The 22,706-nt window shown below is 46.1% G+C and overlaps 1 protein-coding gene across 2 annotated transcripts in view; it reads left to right on the plus strand.

The window, feature by feature from the left end:
- Positions 1 to 4,481: 4,481 nt before the first annotated feature.
- ESRRG (estrogen related receptor gamma) overlaps positions 4,482 to 22,706 on the plus strand; it is a 605,082-nt gene continuing 586,857 nt past the window's right edge. The window contains exons 1-2 of one of the 2 annotated variants that reach the window (XM_070602492.1): positions 4,482 to 4,570; positions 6,439 to 6,518. The gene's annotated coding sequence lies outside the window, so the exon portion shown is untranslated. Of the gene's footprint in view, positions 4,571 to 6,178; positions 6,519 to 22,706 lie in introns of those variants that run through there. The other variant, XM_070602488.1, reaches the window with a different exon arrangement.

The following is a 22,706-nucleotide window of genomic DNA, read 5'->3' on the forward strand; positions in this document are numbered from 1 at the left end:
AGCGTTTATCTAATGAAAAGTTTCTCTAAGTCACTAAGCAAGTTAGCAGAACGTTGATAACAAAACCTTTTTCCTAAGTACAGAGTCAAATCGCCAAAGCTCCTTTCTCTAAGCAATTCTTTCATTATATTTTATACTGTTAATCCATTATTATAATTTAAAAAAAAAGGAACCAGGAAGGCTAGCTACTTCAAATACTCCAAAATCTCCCAAAGAAACGGGTTGTTATAGACCAGTTAGGTGCTGAGGGCCTGAAGGACACAGGAAGATTCCTGCGTCTTTAAAGTCTACATGGTTCTCCTATAAGCCACTTACCTACTTCCTTGGAGAAAGACAGAAGGGGGAAAACAAGATAAATGCTCACAGGAACTGATGATATAACACCCTGCAGCTGCTAATGCATATGGATGTGTCATGCAAATGTCCCCAGCAGAAACACGTTCTTTAGTTTAAGCCTGTAACCATATTCAGCAATAAAAAGAGTTTCCAAATCAAACTGCTGACTCCTTTTTTTTTTTTTCTTATCAAAACACTCCAGCATCCATCTTACCGGGCAGAGTAAATCAAAAGAACCAGCTGGAGTTACCGTCTCTTGTTTTTTCCTGGATATCAGGTGTGTGCTGCAATTTTGCAGATCGATTTGTGAGCTGAAATAAGTAGCTGTGGTCCACTAAAACTCAAAATAAAGCCATTTGGGCAATGCTTGTGCTAACATTCCAAAGGCCTTGTCTTTGCAAAGGGACATTGTAATTTACCAACTGATTGGTTTTTTTTTTTTTCCCTGACTAAAGACGTGTGTTGATTACATCTTTATCTGACGAGAGAAAGATCTGGAGGAACTCGGAAGAATCCTGAGGAACAGAACTTTGTTCTCTTGTCTTTATCTTTTCTATTCTTTTACTTTTCGATTTTGCAGATTCTCTGATAAGTTGATAGGAAAAGTAGATCCAAGGGTAAGGACAAAAAAAGAAAGAGACAATAAGAATAAGAAAGAAAAGAGGTGGAAGGAATTTGGGGAGCAATCTTGTCACCTTAAATTTTCCAAAGCATCGACACAGTGAGAGCAGATAGCTGTGAATTTACTGCGACATATACTTCTCCTCGTGCTGGTGCTGCGTATTTATTGAAAAGTTCTGTGTGGGGGAATGAAAAATGTCAAACAAGAAACTTCAACTGTTACCTAGAGGGGACGTTAAACTGTAACTTGGGAACAATTCGCTCCAACTTTTTTATGGCTGGGAGAAGGAATACCACTTTGACATTTTTTTATAGGGATGTATGCTGAAGCTAAGCACTTAGAAGAGCGAGGCGGTTGAGATTAGATGCGGAAAGAGAAAATGAGTACGTATCTGGGGATTAACCTGCATTTGCGCTCTACAGGGAAGCAAGCTAGGCACTCACTTTGAAGGCACCACTCCAGCGAAACGCCATCAATTCTGAATGAAATTACTTAGGGTGAAATTGCGTATCTGCAGGTGGCATCATGTGATGCGCTCCCGGGTTTCTTCCTCCCTACAGCCGGGGTCTGACTAGCTTGGCTGGAATAGCCAGACTCCTGTGAAAGGGCCTACCGTCACCAAAATAGCCACTAGTTTCCTTTGCCCTGGCCTGACAGCAGCGCGCTCCACAGAGAAGGACACATATTCCTCTTTCTTAGAACTAGGGGCCCTAGAGGTGGGGGCTTAGCCTCGGAGAGCCAGGGGCGAAGGCGAGGAGGTTGGGAGGAGAAAGGCCAGAACCGGAAAAGGCAGCCAGTGGCTGGTTCTCTTTCCACCTGGAATGTTGGCCGCCGCTTCTATTCATTAACAGAGAACTCAGTCCATTCAAAGAGCCCAGGCTGGGGACTTCAGCTCAGGCCCCAATCAGGCTGGTTAGAAATGGCTTTAGGGATCTTCCCTCCCATTCCCGCCCAGGGTCAAGTCACATTAAAGGATGTAAGAAGCCTGCTCCAGGAGCTGGCCATCTACTCTTTTCCTTTGTTGTTTTCCTAGAGGTGAGGCGAGGAAAACGTTCACAGAAAGAGAGCGATCGGTTGCAATTTGCAGCCCCGCCCGCCCCTCGACGCAGGCAATTCCTCGCACGCATCTGGCGGCGCGGGCCAAGCGGCATCCGCGCGGCTAATATCCATATTTCGAGGGGGAGCCTGGGCGGCTGCTTCTTCGCCGGGTCAATGTGTTAATTAAAAGTTGGTCCGACTTGGTCAGCACGCAGTCCCAGATGTGCTTAACAGCATGCAATTAACACATAAGGCAACTCTTTTTGAAGATACCAGAATTGAAAACCCCCCCAAAGAAACGCCACCCCACCCCTGCCCTTAACGTGCAATTGCAATGGCAAAGAAGGGAAATGTCATTAAAAAACGTAATTAAATGTGAGCCGCCGTTCTTGAAGGGGGAAGGGCTGGGAAAAAAATTCTCTAAATCTATATATTTCAAAAATAAATAGCAAATTGATTTTTTTTTTTTTTCTGCAGGACGTGCAGGCACGAGATCCGTTTTCCTCCGTTCCCACCCCATGTATATTAAACAGCGGGCGCGGGCGGCGGCCGCGCGGCGCGGTGACCCAGCAAGCGCACTGAGTTCCCGGCCTGGCGCGGGTCCGCGCGCCGCCGCCGCCGCCGCCGGCGATTGCAGAGGGGCCTGTGGCAGCCAGATTGGTTTCTACATCCACGGATAATTGCGGCACGCTCACTTGCCTAGCGTCCTTTCTATTTTCCAAAAGTGCAGAGGAAGGGAATGCGTGTTGGGATAGAGTCAGCCTGATAAAATATATTTATATGAAAAGTGAAAGTACTGATGGAGACACTTAATATCATCATCGCCCCCAGCGCAGAAGCCGGTCCGGATTCCACTCGCCCGAGGCTGCTTCTCCCAGCTCACGTCCGCCCCGCAGTTTTCTACCTTATTTAGCCCTTGCACTGGGTTCTCAGGGCCCCCACGACTCAGTTGGCTTCTGTTTGTCTTATAATTCGGTTTTACTCATTTAATATTTTTCTTGTCACTTTTCAGGGCCAAACAAAGACCCAAATCTGTGAGCCCCCCATTCTCCCCTATACGCACATTCACACGGGCACGCGCGCGCACACGCACTCACACACACACGACTGCCAGCTCCTCACTTGCCAGGGTTTGCGGAAGCTGGATGAGGACTTGGTGCCCAACTGGGCACCTCGACGCCACACGGAGCCTCTTGTCAACTTCTTGGTTATCATCTTAGACTTGTGTCTTAGGATGGTTTGGTTTCAGGGATGACGTGATTCCATCACTTTCACCACTCAAAGGGGGACCAGAGGTAGCCATTCTAACCAATTAATTGTATGTGTCGTATCTAAAGGGCGTACCTTATTGATGACATCTAATGAAGCAAATAATGGATTTGTAGTATCTTGGCTATTCATCTGGTCCTTCCAGAAACCTGGGTGTTAAGGAGAGATGGATGGCGATAGATGGAGAGAGAGAGAGGGGAGAGGGAGGGAGGGGGAAGAGATGGGGTCGGCTACAGATCTTTGCAAACGGATCAGATTTGTTGAGCGTCAGCGAGAAGGCACTGTGAGCCATGATTTAAACAAGGGGCAGCATCATTGTTAACTAGTGTCCAACGACTGTCCCCACCCCCACTCTGCCTTCTCGCCGCTCCCTTCTTTTCTCTCTTTTGTAGGATACAGAAGGTGAATAATGAAACCATTTTGCTAATAGTTTATGAGCCATGAGATTGGAAATGTATATGGATAGACCCGAGCACCAGACTAAAATCATTTGAAAGAAGCGTGAGGCTTGGCAGAGAAAGAAATCCGCCGTGTCCTCTCTCCCCAGCCCGGAGCGGAATGGGACGGAAGAGGTGGCCTCTTGCCTCTCCGCTCCATCCGAGGGCAGCGGCTTGGCCCGTCCTCCCGCCAGCTCCTTACCCTCCTCGTCTCCCCGAGGGGCTACAGCGAGAGGGAGATGAACTGGGGCGATGGCGAGATAGCGAGCGCGGGAGATCATCGTTATCACCAGGATTTTTCTTCCAGCGATGGGGTCTAAAAGATCTATCCCACCGGGCGGCTTTCCCGAGGCAGAAAACAATAGACGTGAATTCGCGCAGCAGACAGCCACCGGGATGCTGTCTGTGCGTCTGTCACTTCTGACCCTACAGGGCCTGTTCCCCTAGTACGAACACCGAGAGCTTTCGAGAAACGCCGCAAGCACCCATCTGACCCCCACACTCGGCCCGCGACGAGGTTCCCACCCGCTTTCTTTGCGCACTTAGTACAGTTTCGAAGCCTGGGCTCCATGGGCGGGATGAGAGGGAAACCGAGGGAATAGGGGGCAGTGTGCGTGGGGTGAAAGGTAAGGCGCTGGCCTGCACCCTCTCTTCCCAGCCCACAAAGGGGCCGCAAAGCCTGGGGAAATTCTCGAAGCCAGCTCGAAACAGTGGCCCAAGCCAATGGCCCGCGAGAGACCGCCCCACATCTGGCCGAGCGTCCCGGAGAGCGAGGGCGCGCGGGAGAGGGCGGGCTCCGCTGGAGGCGGCTGGCTCCAGGCCGGGCTCCCCAGTCAGGTCAGCAATTGGAGCGGGAAGGCCAGGACAGGTACGTAGCAAGGGGCACGCAGGGGTGCCCCAGGACGCCCGGGCTCCGGCCGACTCCATCTCGGGGCCCCCCTTAAGAGTACTTCGGGCCGGGCCGAGGGGTCGGGGCTCCAGGCGCTTGGGGAGGCGAGGACAGCGCAGCCGTCCGCCCGAGCGCCCGCAGCGCAGGCTTCCCGGGGGCTGGAGCTAGGCGCGTACCCGCCTGCCTGGAGTCGGGGACAGTGCGCACATCCTGCAGGGAGCGCGGCCACTGTAACTCCCTTAGTACCTCTGCCTTTTCCCTCTCCTTCCCAACTCCGCTGGAATCTGGGGAAAACAAAATAACTTTTCCGCGGCCGGGGAGCGAACTGACGGAAAGAGGAGTTAGAAGTAGTGAGAATGGGGGAGCAACGGCCCCAGACCAACTGCACCGGAGACCCTCTTTGATCTTCCCCCAGGGGTAGGGGTAGGGGTTAGGCATTTGACATTTCCGTTTGCAGGGGGCAGGATGGTGGTGCTGGGCAGTGGAAGGCAGTGGAAAGAAGCAGCACCACTGTTCTGGGCTCGCCCTCCCTCCCCCCAGCTCGAGGCCTCCTTTCGCCTGTTGGGCGGGCTTGGCCCCCGCCTCCGCAGGCCTGCCGTGGAGAATAGACCCTCCAAAGGGGGGCAGTGCAACCTCCTTTCACCTGCGGACTCTCCCCTGCAGCATCCTCACTTTCTTCAACCCCACACCCACCCCTACCACTCTCCTCTTGACTGAGGTTCCCGTGAGACATCCACCATAAATTTAGTGAAGCAGCCACCTGAACTGGGGAGTTCGGAGTAGAGAGCGAGTGTCTGTCGCCCTTTGGGAGGTGGGGATATTTTTGAGGAAGTACCTAGAAGGAAAATGAAAATCGAACCAACTCAATCACCACTGGCAATGCGGCCCTGGCTCAAGGGAAGGGGGAGGGTGGACAGCGAGGGGTGTTCTGGAATCCCAGGCAAATAGATCTCTTCCGGTGGGCGGGTGGGCGCGGGCTCGGCCAAAAGGTGTCGGACCGACCCGGGGGAGCGCGCGAGGAAGACCCCAGGGCGCCCTCCGGCAGGACACGCTTCCCCGCGAGCTTGCGAGCGAGGAGAGAAGGCGGCTGTGCGCCTTCGCTCTCCCTGCCCCGTCTGGGCCGAGTGTTCTAGTCAAATTGCCAAGAGCCGGGTTTGGGTAGCAATGGAGGGTTGCAGTTGCCCTTGGGAAGGGAAACCTGCACTCCAGGAACTCCTTCGTGCCTTCTGTAGTCTCCTTTGCCACTGCCCTCCCAAACTTGGAATTACCTAAATTCTAGTCCCGGCATCCGAAGAAAACCCCAAATCCTGGCAGTTTTCCGCTCTCCCTCTGTCGCTCCCGTAATCCCAGGGGAAGCCCGGCTCCAGGTTCCCTCCCCCTCCCTGCTCCAGCCCACGCCAGGCGCTCCGCTCTCCTGGGCCTTTGCCCTTCCTGCCTGGAGTGCCCAGCGAGGGGGTGAGGTGAGAGTGGAAAGGTAGGCAGATAGGGAGGGTCAAAGAGCAGGAGTGGGTCCCCTCTCTTGCAAAAATAACAAAACTCTACTGTGAATTCTATCAAAATTAAATTCCACCCCCCACCCCCCAATCTGTCCCCTCCCAAGTCCAGCCCGGAGAGTGGCAGGAGAAGAGGTCGGGTCGTCCCCGGGAAGAGGGAATCCTGCGCAAATTTACGCCCGCTCTTCTCATTTGTTAGTTGATTCCGTCTAAAAGTTAGCTATTTATAGGCTACGCGCAGCAGCCCTGCGCCAGCTTCCCAGTGCGAAGTGAGAGAGGACCCCGCGGCGCCGCGCGGACATCTCGATTGTGTCCCGTGATTTGTTGTGTTTTGTTTCTGCCCTCACCCGGCAGGCAGCCGGGGAGCCGATCGCCGGGACAGCCGACGCCACCCCCTCGCAGGAGTTGAGAGCGCGGCGCTGCAGTCCCACCATGTGAGTCCGCGCTGACCCCGCTCGGCGCGCGCTGGCTGGCGGGCGCGGGGGAGGCGCTGCGCTCCACCGAGGCGCTCGCGCCCCCCGGGCCGGCCTCCGTCTCCGCCTCCGCCCCTGCGACCTCCAGCTCCTTTCTTCTCCCTCCTCCCTCTTTGATTTGTTCCTTCCTTTTCTCTATTGCCGTGCATCTCTGACTCTCTCTGCTCTCAACTTCCAGCTGAGTTTGCATCTGGGCACAGAAAGACACAAGCCTGGCCTTTACGTGGGAGGCGGGGTGGGCTGGGCGTGTGTGTTTTATAAAGAAGAAAACTGTGGGGCTGATGGTGGGGGAGCTGGGAGCGGGGGGGAGGCGCGGGATGGAGCCGGCCTGGAGCGCGGCCCCGCGCGCTGGGGGAGGGGACGAGGCGCCTTCGGATCCAGATCTTTCCTTCCGCTCGGCACCAACCGCGAGACGGGAACGCAGTGCTCACGAAGCCTCGCCGTTTGGGACCATCCCTGTGCGAGGCAGGGGCCAATGTCTTAATCAAAATCGCGGAACCGCCCTGGAGGAGGGAAGGACGTAGGCACGGGCTGAGGCTAGCTGGGAAATAGGGTCGGGTCCCTACATTCCAGATAGAACTGGGCGCTGCGATGCCTTTTTTCCCCAGCGGCTGCGAACAGGACTCGCTGGCGCAGGCAAGAGAGGCACAAGCGGATCGCGGCAGTCCGTGGACCTTGATCTTGTCCTCTTTTTCTAAATGCCAGAGCCTTAAAGGATGCTTCTGTGTTTTAGAATTGAGACGTCAAGGGGGCGGGGAGCAGGGCTGGCTGGAGAGGTTCCCCGAGCCCCGGGTGAAAGGAGCGCTAGGGCGCGTGTCTGCGGCGCCAGGAAGGGCTGTGCGCGCCGAGCCCCGGCCAGGCCCGCTTTCTCGTAGGTGCTTGGCGGCGGGTGGGAGACTCATGCACCGCGGGTCAAACTACCCTTTTCCCCCAGATCATCGGCACGACGTTTGCGGGGAGGAGGGGCAGGGAGGCAGAGAAGGTTGTGATTGAAAATGATCCAAGGCTTAGATCCATTTGGCCGAAGATGAGAGCCCCACTGCGGAGGTGGGGAGAAGTTAGGAACTAGTGAGGGGAGAACCGCGGCCTCGCTTCCCGGCGCGCACAGGGCCCTGTGCCCTCGCCGGGTTAACTTCTTACCCACCACCAATTTCTCCTCTCACAGCGTATGTCGCAATTAGAATCCCCCTGTGGCCTCATCTCCGAAGCGCTCAGTCTGCCGTTCTGGATAGACTGGTAGGGAGCCAAGACCCAGCATTGGTTTGTGGCAGTGCCACAGAAAAGGGACCTTCCTTTCCAGCGTCTGTGCACCCAGATCCTCGTCACAGAAACGGGGAAGGAGTATGTGCCCAGCCCACGTCCCTGCTTCCCTCCTGAGCTCACACTGCTGGGGCAGTCCGGTTCAGACAGGACGGGGGCCGCCCAGACCTGACCCAGAGCTGCCCGGATTCTCACCCCGGCCTGCCCCAAACAGCTTTCCAAAACTCGACTGCCAAGTAGAAAGCAGAAGGAAGGTTCTGCTGCTGTCCCCGGGACACATGCGGGGTTATGGGTAGATCAAACTCAGTACGACTCTATAGGCAGAAACTAGCGGCAGGGACCCGTAAATGTCAGAATTCGGGGTCTGGGGGTGCGATGTCTTAGTATCCTCCCTCTTACCCCCACTCTCCCGACAGTAAATGCCACTCAGCTTTCCTGTCACAGGCTTGTCTGAGTCTCTAGTCTTCTTCTAAGTCCTAAGAGGAAGAAAAGCAAAGGAGAGAACGAGATCAAAGTAAGAAAGATTGAAGTTAAGAGGAAATGAGGGAAAAGATGCGATGAAAGAAAGGTATGGTCAGAAAGAATGACCTCTAGCTAACTTTTTCCTCCTTGTCCCCTTTGAAAGGAACACGAGGTTTCCAGAGCAGTGGAGGTAGCCCAGGACAATCACCCGCCCTACCCCACTCCCCCGCAAGTTCTCTGGCGGTGGCCAGCTAGTGGACGCGCATCCGCTAACTTGCGCTTCTCAGCCTCCCCAGTTCCCGACCCTCAGTGACATTCAGCTGCCCTGTCCCCAGTGTGCTACACACGCGTCGCTCAGGAACTGGTCAATGACGGAGAAGGCCGAGCGCGCCCTCTCTGCAACCCCTGCGATTCCACTTTGGCACAGAATCTGGGACCGCAAGGTGGGCGCAGCGCACCGGGCTCCCGGACTGCGGTGGGAGAAGAGTGCTCCTTAAATCTTCATGCTTGTAGGAGTTTTGGGAACCAGTCGGGCTTTTTCCCGTCTCTGATGGGATCTTAGAACTTGGGCGGTCCCTCGGCTCGGCGAAGTGAAAAAATAAACTTGCCCTGAGCCCTGGCTTAGCTCTCTGGGCAGCCATGCCACGCCCGCGGTATCCTTCCAGTTCTGTCTCCTGGCGGTGGATTCTTGTCTGTCCCTGTCCTTCATCGCTTTGCCTCTAATGCGTGGCTTTCAGACCCCTTGAGGCTTTATCCGCAGGCGGAGGTGTAGATAGGAAGGACCTCAAGTTCTCTTCCTCAGTGTGAGTAAAGATGCCATTCCACCATCCGGACCAAACTAGGGAATAAACTGTCTATGGAAGGACGTGAGGGCAGAGAACGAGAAGGCCTGTTTGTTCCCAAATAACTAGTGGTGGAAGAAGAAATGCCACTCTTTCCAGAACAGCTCGTGTTTTCAGGGAACTCTGGAAAGCACCAGGACAAGGGATTGTCTTGTTAGAAATTCTTCAGGTCTGCGACCTATGAACCCTAAGAGGAGGCACTGAGAAGGAAATCGTGCACAAGAGTTTGGCAGAGAACCTCCTGTGCCCACCTGCGAGAGACCCTGCCCTCCTTAGATGGCCGTAGATCATAGTTAAAATCAGTGGCCACCATCTTATGGGACAATCAGAGCATAGGCACCTGACAGACAGTCCTTAAGTCGTGTCTTGCTGGTGCCAGGAGCTGCTGTGTCTTTGGGGGTGGGACGATCAGCTTAAACCATCCTAGACTAAGAGTTTCATGAGCCTAGAACCTTCCACGGCAGTATGCCAGCCCCTGCCTTCTTCCCCTTCACCCCCAGTCCCTTGGCCACCATCCTGTGCTCTCTCCAGCATGACTCCAGTCGTCCCCCTCCCTTTCCTCAGCTAGACTTGTGAGTGGGAAAAAAATTACTCGCTGAGTATGTGTGGATGGCTGAAGGCAGTGACCCCCTTTCCTAAAACCTGGAGCAATGCCTTTCTCTATCTCCAGGAACAGTCATTCTTGGGTCAGTAAACCCCCAGGGCTCCAGCCATGGGGTCATTTCTAACCTATGTTAGGAATCCCTAACCTGTATGTTCTCCCTTTTAGGGATGTCTCTTGCTAAGAAGTGAGAGCTTAGAGGAGCTGAGTACAGACTCCTTCCAGGATTTCATTTGATCTTCACATTTACACATATCTGTGCAGAGAGTTGAGGCCTGAATGGTAGATGGAGGGAAGGCTTTAGGCAGAACCCAGAGAAGAGCTAAGTGACTCTGTTGGCAAGAAATTTCCATTCATCCCATGCTTTCCTCTTCCGTCTTACCAGTTTAATTTCATTTTTCCCCCTTAGGTGAAGAAATAGAATTCTCAGCTTATGTGACTGTTTTTGCCCCGTGTTTAGATGTATTTTGTGGCTGAGCGTCTTTAGAATGAGACCAGTGAGTACATATGCTATGTGCCAAATCTTCTGTGCACTCCTTTATCTCACTTAATTTTGACATAAAATGTAAGCATTTATTCTCATCAAGTTCTTGTTCACCTTCAACAGGTTGGTTTCAGTTTCTGTATTTCTCAGATTTCCTTACAATAACAGTACCCGAACCAGATATGTTTAGCTTCTCTGAGCCAGGATTCTTCCCACTACATTTCTCCAGGTCGTTCTGGCTAAAACTGCCTCTTCTTTCACCTGAATGAGACACTTCCTCAAGATGAAAGTGAGGGTCTTTTTTTCTAAAACCTGAATTATTCAAATACTTGTTCCTTTTTTTTCCTTCCGCCTGTTTAGAATGAACCTGGCCATATTAACATTTAAAGAGGCTTCTCGTAAGAGATGAACATGACTTTTTATGTAGACATTTTCTTTGAGATTTTTAAAATCATAGTGAAAGTATTCAACATAATTTCAGGAGATTGTATCTTTGAAATTCATTGACAACAAGATTTATTTTCAGAACTTTCTGTGTAACTTTGTCATGCTGCTTTAAAATGATATTTTCTGCCCTAACTGAATCTACCATCAAATGTTTAACAAGTATATATTGAAATGAGGTTTCTTCCCTGACTTTTAAGTTTTTTCAACATTTCCTGTTTTATAACCCAGTTGACAAGAAAGTTTGTAGCTCAGAAAAATTATTTGCTGCATATAGTATATTCTACTGGCCCATTTATATAATCTGTGTTTTATTGTTAACATTTTAATAGTAAACAAAGACATTTCTTTTTGAGAGAAAATATGTCTTGTGTTTCAAGGAGTCTTACTGAATAATTAGTTTTTCTCCAATGTTCTTTATTTTTTCGATCAGCTGTATCAGTTTCCTTTTCATTTATTTCATGTAAATTCAGGAAAGATTCAAATAACTGACTTATGATCAATCATATCCCTCCTCTTACCAGAGTCGTCACTATTCTATTATTTTAAATCAAACATTTTAATGTAATTTAGAAGGGAGAAAGTTCCCACATATATTCATTTATGAGTGATGGCCGAATTGGCTCAACTGTTGACGAGAAACATTTGGAAGTGAAGATGTACTATCAGAAAAGTTGAAATTTCTACTGGCAAACTGAGAAACCAGAAACGCCATTCAAGAGCAAAGGGCTACTGATAAATGACACAGTGAAATAGAAGGAATAAGGACAACTTGTCAGCTGCGGATTTTTTAGATGCAGTATTTCACTCCTTAATATCATTTGGGTGATCCATCGGGTAGGGTACTTTGGGGAGAAGCTTCTTGCTTTTCCTATTGGAAGTTCAAGCCAGTATTTTTTTTAATGAGGTACAGTTTCAGAGACCATGAAATTCACTGTTGAAACTGTTACGGTGTAATGGCTTTTTCCTACTTTCACATTGATGTGCAACCATCACTACTGTTTAAGACCGGAACATTTCATCACGCCGGAAGTAAACCCAGTACCTCTTAAGCCATCACTCCTCGTTCCCCTCTGGTCTCAACCCCTGGCAACTACTAATCTGCATTCTATCTCTATGGATTTGCCTATTCTGGACTTTTCATAACTGAACTCATTTAACATTTGGCCTTCCATGTCTACTTTCTTTCATTTAGCCTAATGTCTTCCAGGTTCATCCATGTTGTAGCATGTGTCGGTACTTCATTCTTCTCTATGGCTGAATAATGTTTGCTTTTATGGATATACCACGTGTTTTTGTACACTCCTCAGTTGATGGGCGTTTGGATTGTTCCCCCTTTTTGGTTATTATGAATAATGCTGATATGGGTTTTATTTGACTATATGTTTTCAGATCTGTTGGGTGTATACGTAGGAGTGGAATTTCTGGGTCATATTGTAACTCTGTGTGTTTTTGGAGGAATTTTGTGTTAAACTCTATGTTTAGCTTTCCACAGTGGCTGCATGATTTTACATCCTTTCCGAAACTTCTGAGGGTTCCAATTTCAACACAGCTTCGCCAACATTTATTTTCTTATTTATTTATGTTTTTAAATTATAGCCATACTAGTAGGTGTAAGTGGTATCTCCCTGTGGTTTTGATTTGCATATCCCTAATGACTAATGATGCTGAGCATCTTTTCATGTGCTTATTGGCCATTTGAATATAGTCTTTGGAGAAATATCTATTCACGGTATTTGCCCATTTTTTAGTGGAGTTGTTTGTCTTTTTGTTGTGGAGTTGTAAGAGTTCTTTATATATTCTGAATATTAGATCCTTATAAGATATATGATTTGTGAATATCTATATTTTCTCCCATCCTCTGGGTTGTTTTTCACTTTCTTGATAATGCCCTGCAGTTTGTAAAGTCTTTAATTTTGATAAAGTCTAATTTAGCAGTAGTTACTTTTCACAGTAGGTGCATTCCTGATACACGAGAAGACTCAGATTAAACATAATACAAAACAAAAATTTAAAACTCCAGACCCTAAAAAAGAGAAAACTGTTCTGTAATGTCCAAACAGCGACTTTATCAAATGCAGACTATCAGGCAGCAGGCAAAAATTACTGCTGTTGCTCAAGAAAAGGAAACAGCCACAGCTACATTGACCTTTCCCTTAAAAGAAGTCTTGAGTTATTCAGATAAGGTGTCTACCCCAGTGAATGAGATCTTTTATCTCAAAATGACAGTAGTTGTTTTTTTTTTTTAAATTAGCATTATCAAATTCATCTACCAAGAAATTTCAAATAATCTCCTCTGTTTAAATAACATTAAGGATCTGCCTTAAACCAACAGCAACCAGGAAAATCAAAGGAAAGGTTGACAGGATGTTCCTGACTTAGCAGTTTCTAACACACAGCCACCCACGGGCTTGTGTAGCCAGGTGACATACTTGTAAAGTTCCCGGAATAAGGTCTTGGAGTAAGAGAGAAGAGAAAGTAAATTATTGCAAAACATTCTAAAAATAAAAATTAATAATAGAGGAAGAATAGAAATGGACGCTATGGGATGCAAAGGTTTTGCCTATTCTCTCAATTAGGCTGCTTTGGGATAATTAACTTAATGGATTAAAAATAAGCAAACAGTGGTTTGAATTGGATCTTCATTTTATGTAGTCATAGAGTAAGAAAGCTTACAGTGAACACTGATTTAGACATCTCTGATTCTGTTCATCGGAAGTCTTGGACCGGATTCCTGCATCTGTCATTTTATAGAACATGCTATTGTCCAGACCACCGGATGCTTTCTAAGTGTCTGTGCACAAGAGTTCCCGTATGACCCACATGCATGGCTGTCATTCTGAACAGCCCTGACGGCTCCTGAGGGAAACCCAGTTTCCTCATTGACAGAGTAACACCTTTGTCCCTCAGTTATGGTGGGCAAAAAAGAGAATACAACGTGAAAATTATAAGACATTTTGAAGTTTTAGTGTGTGTTTCTTTGTGTAGCAGTCACAATGAACCCAGTGTGGTCCTAAGATTCAACAAATATTTAAAAATTAAATTCTCCAATAACCCTATGAGGTGGGTACTGTTATTTTCTCCTTTTTTTTTTTTTTTAAAAGATTTTATTTTTTCCTTTTTCTCTCCAGAGCCCCCCAGTACATAGTTGTATATTCTTCGTTGTGGGTCCTTCCAGTTGTGGCATGTGGAACGCCGCCTCAGCGTGGTCTGATGAGCAGTGCCATGTCTGCGCCCAGGATTCGAACCAACAAAACACTGGGCCGCTTGCAGCGGAGCGCGCGAACTTAACCACTTGGCCACAGGGCCAGCCCCTATTTTCTCCCATTTTACAGATGAGAAAACTGAAAAGCAGAGTTTTTAGATAAGTTGCCCAAGGTCATAGAGCTGATAAGTGGCAGAGCTGGATTTTGAACTCAGACAGTCTGGCTTTAGAGTCCGTGTTCTTATTACTATGTTGTGCTGCTTATGTTTAAAATCTAGAGACTTCAGGTGATAATTGGAGTTTGTATGAAATGATTCAATAAATATTTATTGAGTATCCATTATGTGCCAGACTCTCTGAAGACCTTAGAAGGTCTGGGAATGCTGGGCTGCATTACTGCATTCCGTCATGGCAATAAACAGCTGGAGTTGAGTTGTCACTGCCATCTTTTGATGGGATCACCCAACTTGCCTTGATTCATTCATACGTGCGTGCACCCTGTAATCAATCACATTTGCTACTATTAACATGAGACACAGGCAATGAAAATAGATCACAACCAAAACACTAAACAGAAAGGCAAAAATGAACGTAGGAAATAAACATCACAGCAGGAATTTAGTTCTGTGATATTCTCTTGCTGCTGTCATTAACTGCAGATCAATGAGCCAGCAAGCTTTAGTGGGTATCCTCTGAATGCTTGAGCTGTGGAATAAGCACTCAAAATTTAAGAGTTTAAAATCAGAAGAGGGAGAAAAACCAACATAAAAAAAGACTATAAAGTAATCTATAAGAAATATAGTAAAAATCCCACTAGTTGGAAATATTTAATAATTAGTCTTTTAGGCAGAGATCTCTCAGTTGTGGAGTTAGTTTTCTTATTTCATGCACAAAAGGTAAATAACAAGCAATATCAGATCTAGTCCAAAAGGCAGGCTTCAAAGTATGCCGTGAAGATGGGAAATAACCCCATCTCTAGTGTTTTCAAAGGATCTTGCAAGTATGATTGAGCAATATTCATAGCAATTACACTGAATGCTCCAGGCTCCAGAAGAGTCTTCTGAATGGAGAGAAAATGAAATGTGATGAGTACTGTGTTAGTACATGTATTGCACTGCATCCTACTTTTCGAACAACGGTTAATTATTATTAATGAGGATACTCGATAAGCAAGAACCTTCCTTTTGTAAATATGTAGATACCACCAAAGAGTTTATTCTAGTGGTATGCCCACTTAAGAATGAAGAGTCTGCTTTTTGAAGCTCTGCTACCAAGCAGAGGAAATATTTTGACGTTCTCAGTGTTGTGGCCAATGCCACATAGCTTGGTCCTCGCTGTGACTTGACCAATACCGTGTCCATGAGCATGAGCCAGATGTTCTGTGGAGCACTTTGCCAGGCTGACTGACAAGGACGCCTACAGCACTATTGGCCCAGCCCTGTTTTATTTGTCTTTAAATAATCAGCAGCCACACTTTCTGTGTTGAACACTTGCTGTAATGTAGTTTGTTTAGTACTATTGAATGTTAAAATAACTGTGAACTTATTGATTCATTGAACAATGTGTGTTGAGTGCCTGCCAGTTTTCAGGGCAGAGTTTTACCAATGCTTTCTGCTTATACAATGCTATAAGGTGGGTGGGTAGGTAGCTAGGTAGGTAGGTTAAGAGATGTGTTATGAGTCCAACAGAGAGGAAAGTGAGCTTAGAGCTCACTGCCTATGACCACATAAGTAGTGAGGGTGCAGATCTGGGCCTCAATCTCAGGCTTCTGATACCAAGGTGAGGGCTGCTCTTCCATAACATCTCTTGATCTGCATTGCTGAGAGTGTGTTCCACTGAACACCTATGTCAGAATGACCTGGGGTATTGGTGTAAAATGTAGAATCCTGGGCTGTAGTCTAGAAATACTGAATCCCCAGCACTCAGCTTTTTTTTTTTTTGGGTGAGGAAGATTGGCCCTGAGCTAACATCTGTTACCAGTCTTCCTCTTTTTGCTTGAGGAAGATTCACCTTGAGCTACCATCTGTGCCAGTCTTCCTCTATTTCGTATGTGGGTCACCACCACAGCTTGGCCACTGACAAGTGGTGTAGGTCCATGTGCAGGGGCCAAACCCAGGCAGCTGAAGTGGAGTGTACCAAAGTTAACCACTAGGCCACAGGGCCAGCCCCAGGACTTAGCATTTTTAATAGTCCCCTCAATAGATTTTTATACACAGTAAATATTAAGCATCGCTGGTCTAGATACTAAAAATCTTGAAATATTTGGTTAAATTAATTTGACACTAAGAAAAAATAGTTTGAGGAGAAAGGAGAAATTTTCTGACAACAAACAAGAAATGTCAGTGTACTCTTCATAGTTACCTCACAAATTGAAAGTTAAGTGAGAGATTCAAAGTGGTCTTCCCATTTGGGGAGGCTGTCCTTATCTGAAGTATTTCATAGAGTTGTGATGGTTTTTATAACATAGTTTTATAAAACATGTCTGTGAGATCCTCCGTCCACGGCACATTCATTAAGTCATCAAATATTTATTAAAGTGTCAAGTACTATGTTAAGCACTTGATGACCAGCAGTGAAGAAACAGTATGGACCTTGACCTCATGGAACCCACAGTCTGCTGAGGAGAGATGTTAATAGGTATTTTGCCCCGAAAGCTTTCTTGAAGACAAATAAGTACGTGAAATAATGGATTCAACAGGTTTCTTCTCTGCAGGACTGTCAGAGCCTTCTGTGTACTCCTATGTACTGTGAATATGTGAGAGAAGATTCTCGCATGTGATGTTTTCCAGACTTACCACAGCATCCTTCGTATAAAGACCAACTTGTAGGTCTCGTGTTCTACAGAACACCTTTTGGATCACACTCTGCTTGCACATTTCAGTGAAGTCCTGTGCCGCTGGAAGCCCCAAATCTGTATATATCTGGCATAGATCTGGGGTATACTATGGAAATGGAATCCCAGTGCAGCCCCACCTCCCTGGGTAGTTTTGTTCCGATATCCTCGTGAGCCCTGGGGCAAGCTGTGGGCAGACTTTAGTCAAAGAATTAGTGTCCAGGGATATAGATCAACTTCGGGCTGTCTTCCGAGGTTGGGCTGGGTATGAATTTGAACACGGACTGGATCCCAGGAGATGCCTCTGGTCTCTCCAGCTGGGGGCTGGTTAAACAGAGGAACTATTTCAAAGTCTTTCAGGAATGCTAAGGCCGTCTTGGAGCATTTGGTGTGAGAAGAGGAGTGTTAATGGGGATCACGTGTAAGCCTTCTACATGGAAGGCTGAATACTATTTGAAGACCACTCGGCTTTTGACTAGGTGTATAATCAGATTATTTGCTGAAAAACACCTCCTGTCTATGCATTGCCTACTTTTTTGATAATGGTTGTTGGGAAAAGGAAAATATAAGCATTTTCAGTAGGCTACCTAAATCCAGTTACACTCAGTTTTTTGCCTTTTCTTCTTCTTTTCCTCAGGCAGTGGCTGTATCTAAACAGAACAAAGTGACTTGGCAACTGCTCAGATAACTCAGAGTGGTGTGTTCACCTGATGGATGGACTTAAATAGTTTGGTTGTTGACATTTATCAAATTACCCAGCGAACTGCCACATCACCGCCTCGTTTCATGCAGGTGGAAAGTTCTTAAAGAAGCCTCTTCAGAATTGTTTGTTTTTCTTAGTTATCATAATATTTAAAGATATGTTGCTTTATTGTTTGTTAAGTACATGCTTTGTTCGTTGGAAGGTCTTACCACAAAGGCTTCCTCACGGATATACAAAATAAAACAAAAAAATGTTACAGTAACTTTTTTTTCCCAGTAATTTTTCCCAATACTTTTCCCAATAATTCAGGTAATCATCACCTGCATAGATAAATACTGGAGACACGCTTCTTTTTTTTCCCTTTTCCAGAGTTGCCTGAATAAATGTTCACCTTTCTATCCTTTGTGAGGAGACATCAGATCTTGAAGTTTTAGTCTGTTAAATTCAAAGTCTAAATTCAGTTTGTTGTTTGAATCACTTTGAACAAGAGAGTTTAATGCAATTGCTGTCTTCAGGGAGCTTCTCTCTTAGGTGAGGAGGTGAAGAGTAAGTACGTACATTGTTGTAATACCAAATAAATATCTGCCAAATGCTAAATGAAAAGGTTCTAAGGACAGTGATGGTCGTTCAAAGGAGTTTAGTCTGGCCGTGAAGAATTAGACAAAGCTGACTCCAGGAGACTGCTTTGAGATTGGTCTTTAAAAATGGGTAGCAGTGGAATTGGTGGAGCAGAAAAGAGAAGAAATGGGCTTAGGGTTTTGTGTATAAAGGCAAGAATGTGAATAAAGACACAGAAATGGGAAAATAGGAGGCCTATTTGGGACACAGTAGAAGTGTATTTAGGATGGAGGAAGCAGGGAAGTGAGAGAGAAGAAGATAGAATTTAACATTTCTGAGGGCCCCTTAGATGTGATACGCTGTTAGGTGCTTTATCCACCCATATTTGCTTTTCACCCTCACAACAAGCAGGCCAGATTATTATTTTTCTTTTTGGTGAGGAAGAGGTAACATCCACTGCCAATCTTCCTCTTTTTGCCTGGAGAAGATTGTCGCTGAGCTAACATCTGTGCCAGTCTTCCTCTATTTTTGTATGTGGGATGCTACCATGGCATGGCTTGATGAGTGGAGTGCACATCCACATCCGGGATCTAAACCCGTGAACCCCATGCTGCCAAAGCAGAGCACGCAAGCTTAACCACTATGCCACCAGGCTGGCCCCACAAGCAAGCCAGATTTCTTTTGAGGCTGCTGTTCACCATGATTCCTGTACCATTTCCATTGTACAGTCACATGTCTCTTAAGCACAGGGATGTGTTCTGAGAAATGTGTTGTTAGGTGATTTTGAGGTTGTGCGAAAATCATAGAGTATATTTACACAACCTAGATGGTGTAGCCTACTGCACCCCTAGGCCATATGGTATCTTATGTGAGCAATGTCATATATGCAGTCCATCATTGACCGAAACATCAGGCTGCGGCACATGACTATATAGTGTTTCTGCTGGGAAGTGACTGCCAAGTGACTGCATTTCCCAGACTCCTTTGCATCTAGTTGGGGCCAAGTGATTGTTCTCAACATGAAATGTGCATGTAACTTCCAGGCTAAAGTGGTTTGGAAGCATGCGTGCCCTTTCCACTGTGGACTAGGGAAGTTAGGCTGTAGACAAAGGACTTCAAGATCCTAGAGGAGAAAGAGCCATGAGATGGAAGAGTCTTGGGTCTTGCTCGGTATGCAACTGGACTTCACATAAATGAGAACTAAATTTCTTTGTGTTAAGCTACTGAGATATGGATATTTATCTTTATAGCAGCTAGACTTACCTTAATTAATATGAATATTATAGGCTTATATAATACAGGCTCATAGATGTAACTTACTCAAAATCCCATAAATAAGAAGTGAGACCAACACAAATCTGGGTCTGTCTTGAAGGTGCTTGTTTTTTTAATTCTATTCCCATGGTTTTATCTGTATGCTAATAGGTATCAATTCTCCGTTGTTGGTCCAGACCTCTTTTTGGAGGTCCAGACTGGTGTAGGCAGTTACTTAATGAATTTTCCTACTGGAAAGTCTGTATTATTTAGGGCATAAAATAAACTTTAAAAAATAAGTGCCCAGTATACAATGGATTAAATGTCTTTTTTGCCCCCAGAATAAGTGGTCCGAGTGCAATGCTTGGTCTGACCTGTCTGCTCCATTGACCCTTTGGTTTTTTCCATAGTTTTTTCCTGATATTCCCTAAGGTGTTGTCTCGTTGGCATAGTTAAAGCTAACCCAGCTCACATGTGAGCCTAATCACCCCTTTTGCCCTCCCCCCACTTTCCCTATGGTAACCACCAATCCAACCTCCAGTGAGATGTTTTTGTTTGTCATTGTTTTTATCTTCTACTTATGAGTGAGATCATATGGTATTTGACTTTCTCCCTCTGGCTTATTTCACTCAGCCTAATACCCTCAAGGTCCATCCATGTTGTCACAAATGGCCGGATTTCATTATTTCTTATAGCTGAGTAGAATTCCATTATGTATAAATACCACATCTTCTTTATTCATTCGTCCCTTGATGGGCACCTAGGTTGCTTCCAAGTCTTGGCTATTGTGTATAATGCTGCAATGAACATAGGCGTGCAAATATCTTTATGCTTTTGCGTTTTCAAGTTCTTTGCATAAATACCCAGCAGTGGGCTAGCTGGATCATATGGTAGATCTATCCTTAATTTTCTGAGGATACTCCATACTGCTTTCCATAGTGGCTGCACTAGTTTGCACTCCAAAATGACTTCGTATCTTGTGCTCCCTAACTTGGTTAATGACTACACCACCCTCCTGGATGCCCAGAGACCAGATGATATACTTTGACTCTTTCTTTTACCTTACTCTCCATGGTCAGTCATTTTCATCTCTTAAATGTCTTTTGAAGCTCTCTGCTCCACTTAGTCCTCTAGATCTGCCTTGCTTTCTGCCTTCATCATGTCTCACGTAGACCTGTAGGATGGCTGCCTACCTGGTCACCCTGTCTCCAGTATCGACCTATCAAGGACATCCTTCACACTACCAGGAGAGTGATTTTTCTAAAATGCAAATCTGATGATCGTTTTACTCCCTTTTTACAACCCTTCAGTGATTTCCCATGGCAAAAGTCCAAATTGCTTTGCAGAGCACAAAAGGCCCTCTGTGGTTCAGGCCCGGAGTCTCTCCAGCCTCATTTCTGACACTTTACTATTCCCTTCCCCCAAACAGATCACACCCACAGCTTCAGTTATACTGAGCTGTGTCAGACACTTTCATTTCTTTGTGTCTCTGCTCCTGTGTTCCTCTGCCTAATGAATGATTATTTATTTTTCAAGACCCAACACAGCTGACACCTCTTCTGTGACATTATCCTAACTCTTCTCTAGGCAAAGTTCATCACTCCTTCTTTGTTTTGTTTCTTTGATTCCATGAATTTTACTGAATAGCTGTTCCTTTTAGGCGTTGTGTTTAAGCGTTGGATGTGATGGACAGAAAAAGATGTGGTCCCTACCTTGTGAAGCTTACAATCTAATGGCAGAGTTGGACATTAGTCAAATATCCCCACAAACAAATGTAAAGCTATAGCAGTGATAAATATGATGAAGAAGAAAAAAGGGCACAATGGTTAACCCATAGTTGGAGAATTTGACCTAGTAAGGGATTACAAGGGAGACTTGCACCGAGGAAGTATGCTTAAGTTGAAATGAGAGGGATGAATTAACTGGGTAAGAAAAAGGAATGGTGAGCAGAGGTAACAGTGTGTACAAAAACTTTCATTAGGAGGGGCTTAGGGATTGTAGGGGAGGAAGAAATTTCCCGTGACCCTCATAGGGTCCCTGGCTGGGTCTGAAAATTAAACCGACAAAGATAGATTAATGAGAGAAAATCACACAAATTGATTTCATGTAAGTTTTATGTGACATGAGAACCTTCCTAAGGAAATGAAAACCTTATGAAATGGTTAAACCTGAATGTTTCTGTGGTGGGTTTGATGAAGAGTGGAAGGTCATGGAAAGATAGGATAAGGCAAAGAAGATGAGCTAAGGGTGGTAAACTGGGGGAGACTTAGCAAGGCCTGTTCATCTGGATTCTTCTCAATGTCCCTCCATCTTGGAGACAAGAATGTTCCTTTTCTCTGGGTGTAGAGAGAGCGCCCTTTAATAAGGGTCTTATGTCCTGCTTTAGGAGAGAAGGGTGGGAAGGTCAGAGTGACCTTCCTGCTTCTGCCATTTTCTCAAAATCCTTCATATTAAAATTTTCAATATGCCAAGGTGCTTTATTTTGGGGTTAGCATATCCTGAACCCCACCAGGATATCTGAAGGGACTGAATAAAGACCATATTCATTGGGGGCAGGGGTGGGGGCATCCAGGTACCGGATGAGGCAGGAGAAGTAAGTAGGAGCTAGATTCTGAAGGAGGTTTCTCTTCATTCTAAGAGGAATGGAAAGCCATTTAAAAGGAGATGGGAAAAATATGATCAGGGTTTTTGGATTTTTTTGTTTTAAAGAATTCATCCCGGCTACTGTATGAAGAATGAATTTGAGGGTTGGCCGAGTGGATCATGCTAGACTTGTTAGTTCAGACAAGAGATACTGGTATATTGAATTAGGGTTGTGATAATGGAAATGAAATAATTCGTATTTAGGATTAGATATGGTTGGTGGAGGAGGAGGAGGTGACAAGGATGGTCCCTGTGTTCCTGGATGGATGACGAAGCTGGTCATGAAGTTAAGGAAGACTAGAAGAAAACTAGTTTGGAGAGAGTTTGAATGTGAGGTGCCTGGGGCTGTGTAGGAGGAATCATTTCACTGTGTGTTAAGCGTATTTCTATTGCTTCACATACACTGTATTATAATTACTTTTGTGTGTGTTTCTCTTTATGAGATTATGAGCTCCTCAAAGGAATGGAGCCACATTTACTTATTATTATTATTACTCTTATTCATTTCTGTATCCCCAGTACCTATTACGGTAATTTACTTATAATATTTGCCCAGTAAATGTGTGTGAATAAATGATCTATCTGACCGCAAAGCCCACACAGTTTCTCCTGCACCAGTAATAGGGGCAAGAAAACACTGGAATGGCAAGTCGGGGCTCAACTGTAGAGTGTTTTTAAATACCTGGCTAAGAATTTACATGATGACACAGAATGTAATTAAACCGTAAGTTTACGTTTGCTTCCAATCCAACCTTTGTTTCAAATAATGCTTCTGTTATTTTTAAAACCCTGTCATGTTTACTCAAGGGACATTCTCTCCTCAGTAAATCCTAGCCAGCCAAGCTACAAGAAAAACACGG

The sequence above is a fragment of the Equus przewalskii genome, chromosome 31 (genome assembly GCF_037783145.1).
Source record: "Equus przewalskii isolate Varuska chromosome 31, EquPr2, whole genome shotgun sequence".
In the NCBI taxonomy this organism is placed as follows: domain Eukaryota; kingdom Metazoa; phylum Chordata; class Mammalia; order Perissodactyla; family Equidae; genus Equus; species Equus przewalskii.